This window comes from Peromyscus eremicus, chromosome 10 (assembly GCF_949786415.1).
Source record: "Peromyscus eremicus chromosome 10, PerEre_H2_v1, whole genome shotgun sequence".
NCBI classification, from domain to species: Eukaryota; Metazoa; Chordata; class Mammalia; order Rodentia; family Cricetidae; genus Peromyscus; species Peromyscus eremicus.
In genome coordinates, this window is record NC_081426.1 from 7446139 (window position 1) to 7450850 (window position 4712).

General features: G+C 45.1%; 1 long non-coding RNA gene across 1 annotated transcript; it reads right to left on the reverse strand.

Annotated features, from left to right (window-relative positions):
* Positions 1 to 716: 716 nt before the first annotated feature.
* Positions 717 to 4357, reverse strand: LOC131920978 (uncharacterized). Its single transcript, XR_009381816.1, has 3 exons — positions 4247 to 4357; positions 2302 to 2441; positions 717 to 1248 (listed from the first exon to the last, which is right to left on the reverse strand). It is a non-coding gene; the product is annotated as an uncharacterized LOC131920978 (long non-coding RNA).
* Between the last annotated feature and the right edge of the window lie 355 nt (positions 4358 to 4712).

Below are 4712 nucleotides of genomic sequence, written 5' to 3' on the forward strand. Positions count from 1 at the left end.
AATAATTTAATAATTGGAATAGACTTCTAAGCAACAGATTATGGTACTAAACCATGTACAGTATTAGGACATCCCAGAATGATCAGGAAGTCGGATGAACTCTGAGTTCACTCAGGACTCACTGTGACTTGAAACAATAGAAACTGACCCTTACCGTGGGTCAACTTTTGTTCTCACCTCTCGCCCCACCCCCACCCCCACCCCACAGATTTACATGTCATCCTAATCCCCAGGATCTTAGATGGAGCTACATTTTCTCCTTTCTTAAGGTAATCTAGTAAAAATAAGTTCAAGGTAAGGGGCATCCACAACACAACTAGTATCCTTACCAAAAAGGAGCCATTTGGACTCATGTGTGGAAGAAAAGAACAATGGGAAGATGAAGGCAAGGTGTATCATCGTGTTCTGCAGGGCTTCGTCCTGGAAACCTGACTGGGATGATGGCGGAATGAAGAACAGATACACAGACATACAAACATAAAAGCTGGTGTCAGGGCTGGAGAGATGGCTCAGTGGTTAAGAGCAGTGACTACTCTTCCAGATGACCCAGGTTCAATTCCCAGCATCCACATGGCAGCTCACAACTGTCTGTAACTCCAGTTCCAGGGGACCCGACACCCATGGCAAAACACCAATGCACATAAAATAAAAATAAACAAATTAAAAAAAAAAAAAGAAGAGCTGGTGTTAAGTCTGATGGAGGGCACCAACTATGCAACCTGGAAATAACGAGTTTATTTTAAACATCCAAATTAGGGAGGAGGATTTATTATATACAGCTGAACAAGAAAGCAGGTTTAGATAGTAAGAGTTCTCCGGGAGGTGGAGGTCTGGCAGGAGAAAGTTGTGGGGTTGCTAGCTTTTGTACACGTTGGTCAATCACTCATAAACACTTGTGCTTGGACCAGAGGACAGCTTTGCTGTTCCCAGGGGTCCTCGACATGACTATGCCCAAGGTGACAGTACACATACACTCAGGACTTCATCTACTCCCTCTGCATCCACCCAGGGTGTCCTCTGCTACCCACGGTGCAGAGAGCTGCCGCTGTCTTCATGCTGTTCACACGCATTTGCACAGCCACAGGATGCCACCCTGACATCAGCAAGCTGGAAGTGACAGTCCACGAAATTCCACAACTACACTGTTAGTGCAAGACACAATGCTGCTCTCAGGGGCAAATGCTGCACTGCGTCTCCATTGTATGTACTCCGGTACTTCTCCAAGAGGGGTTCAGGGTCTGACAATCACTATGAGAGAAAATTGAAAGGAAGACAGGGTGAGAAAGATAGACAACATAATTCTCCTCCCTCCCTTACTTCCTCCCTTTCCCCTCCCTTCAGCCCTCTCTCTCTTTTCCTTTCTTTCTCTCTTTCTTTCTTTCTTTCTTTCTTTCTTTCTTTCTTTCATTCTTTTTTGTATTTGTTTGTTGTGACAGGGTCTGTCTATATAGCCCTGGCTGTCCTGGAACTCACTTTGTAGACCAGGCTGGTCTTGAACTCACAAATACCCACCACTTCTGCCTCCTGAGTGCTGGGATTAAGTGCATACCCCATCACACCTGGCTGGGTTTCTTTCAAGCACTGGCGCTGCTTAGGAATAAAAGTGGCCTGTGACTACCATTTTTATTACTAGAAAAATTATTATTTTCCATATTCTATTAAATACAAGGTAAGTATTTTTTATAACATTGGTTTGAAGGCAAGTCAAGTTATTGGCTTCATATCCCTTTACTCAGCTCTATAATTTCTCAGAGATGTCAAAAGCAAGATGCCTTTAATAAAACGAATTGGATGTGGATGTGGATGTGCAAGGGTCAAGCTGTGGAGACAACCCAACCCCTCTGGCTCTGTCCTTCAGCACCGCCTCTTAGCTCCCCACCCCTACCCCCCACCCCCCACCCGAGCTTGTTTGCCCTTCTGCTTTTTCCATCCCTCTGGTTTCCTGTTCTCTGCGTCATGGTGGAATGTTTGCAGAGGGTCAGTTCCACCCAGCATGGTTCTCCTGGCGATGGGAATCACCATCCCCAGCAACAAGAAGTAGACAAAATGATAGGATGCTCTCTTCCAAGGGCGCTACAGAGACAGAATGTGTCACAAGCATCCTGAAGACTCAGACTTGATCAACACTTGACAAGAATGAAGCCATGACCCCTGGGACTGTCTCTGGTCAAAGGTAACCAGTATCTTGGGATGATTAACTCCAGTTTCTTCACTGAAAACTGGATCTTCTCTATGTGTCAGATGAAAAAAAAAATGAAATTCTCCAAATGTCCAAAAGGCAGTTGCTCAGGGTCCTTTTACCTCACAGGACGATTTTTTCTCCTCCACATCCTGGGTCTGGAGACTTCACACTGCCTGGCAGGGTAGAGCTTCAGTTGGGAGAAATCTCTCCTGGTCCTCACATGGCTTTCAGACACATGTGGGTCTTGCTTTCTGAAGAGCTTTTAATAAAAAAAACAGGTTCACTGTGATTTCTCTGTAGGTGGATTTTTTTCTTGTGCTGAATACATTTATCATGATGGCCTTTACCAAAGCATAATACTATTGTGCCTATACTATTTTTTAATTGTGTGCGTACTATGTGTGACCACAGAACGTGTGGACGTCAGAAGACAACTTTGTGGAGTCCATTCTCTCTCTCAGGTTGCTACATTTGCATGGCAAGTGCCTTTGCCCACTGAACCATCTCACCAGCCTGCATTTGAAGTTCTCACAAAGCTACACACCGTTTTCTCTCTCGAGAAAATGAGAGTGGTGTCTAAAAGGCAAAGTGTACTGTAAAGGCACAGTGGTGTAGAGATAGGGCTTTGGCAAATGTGTGCCAAGTATAAACGCTTGGCACATGATGCCTGTCCTCTTCACCCTCATCTTCTCTGTCCCTAACCAGGTGGCGTGTGCTGGATGCATGTCCCAGTCATTTTAGTAACAGGGTTCTTCTGCCAGAGACACTAATACTTTTGGATTGGCAAAGTATGTGTCCCATTGTCAATGGACTCCCCAGATAAGCCTGACTTCTTGTCCTCTCCTTTCTAGTGTGGCCGTGGGCAAGTCTCCTAGCATCTCAGCGTCTTTATTCAACAGCCCTTATTGTGTATCTACCTTGTACCGGGCAGCATGATAGCAAGCTAAGAGAGGGTTCCTATCCTGAAGGAGCTTCAACTTTAGTGGGAGGAAAGTAAAGGCAGGAAGGGCAAGAGAAAAGAGTAAAAGAGAGAAGGGCAAGAGAGGGGTCTGGGTGGCTTAACTTTTGAAAGGAAACAGGATTTAGTTTAGTTACCACACTGAGTTTTCATATCAACAGCATCAACAAAAGGGCACAAGTCAATGTCCTCATCCCGGGCCAGCTCCTGCTTTCTGTGTCTAGGGAACATCACCCCAAGAAGGATCGGAGCATTGGAAGCAGCTGTGACGGGCAAGTGAGGTGGGCGCCCTGCTAACAAACAAGGAATGCCGGGAGGCTGAGGAAGCACATGGGTATCAAATCCATAAAGGTTTGTTTCTTAAAGTCCTCACTTTCTGCTTGTTATTCTTAAAAGTCTCCATTACAAGAGCAACTCATTTTCTGTTAGAGAACAAGATGGCAAGAAGTCGGAAGATGCGGTCCCACCACCGAGGCAACCACTGCCAACACCTTGATTGGTGTAGATTACTCCCCTCAAGAAGTCGGAAGATGCGGTCCCACCACCGAGGCAACCACTGCCAACACCTTGATTGGTGTAGATTACTCCCCTCAAGAAGTCGGAAGATGCGGTCCCACCACCGAGGCAACCACTGCCAACACCTTGATTGGTGTAGATTACTCCCCTCACACGAAAAGCACATACACTTGTTTCGATTTATAAACGTGGAATTATACCACTCTTTTTGTTCTGACACCATGGTTTTCCTATGTGGGAAGATAAAGTTTTTATTTTAGACATATTAATAAAAATAGCTCTTGCTGGGCATGGTGGCACATGCCTTTAATCCCAGCACTTGGGAGGCAGAGGCAGGTGGATCTCTGTGAGTTCAAGGCCAGCCTGGTCTACAGAGTGAGTTCCAGGATATCCAGGGCTACACAGAGAAACCTTGTCTCAAAACAAACAAACAAACAACAACAAAAAAAACATCTCTGATGTGTGGGCTTTCTAAGCCCATCTGTATTAATTACTATAATATAGAACCCCGTCTGTATTAATTATTCCCAGTGACCCAACTTGCAGAACAAAACAAATTGGTTGCAATGGGTGACATGTTCAGCTCCTACCTTCAGGGAACAGTGTTGGGAAAAGAAGAAAAGATATTGAATTCGGAATGCACTTGTTTTTCCTCTCAGTGTTTCAAGACTCCTGGACCACACTGCATAATCTCCTTCAGACCTGGGAGCCAGGAAGAAAGAGGTTTATGAAGAAGAATATGTCTAGTGATTACCACCACCTCACACCCAACAAAACCAGGTATGCTTGCCATGAAGGAATCCCGTCTCACTAGGAATCATATCCCACTTTTTATGTTAGGAATATGCAATGCCCTTCTTCCCAGGCTAGGAGTTTTTACTGAATAGAAGTAGGCAGTACAGGTTTTCAATAGTGAAAATGCTTCATTTTGTGAGTAGCAAAAAACTCAGGTAACCTACACCTTTTCTATGAACGACACCTGCTTATCATGTGTGAGCATCAAGAGCCACTACCATCCACTAGGGGACCGGTCTGTGCAGCCCCAAGGAACTTTGC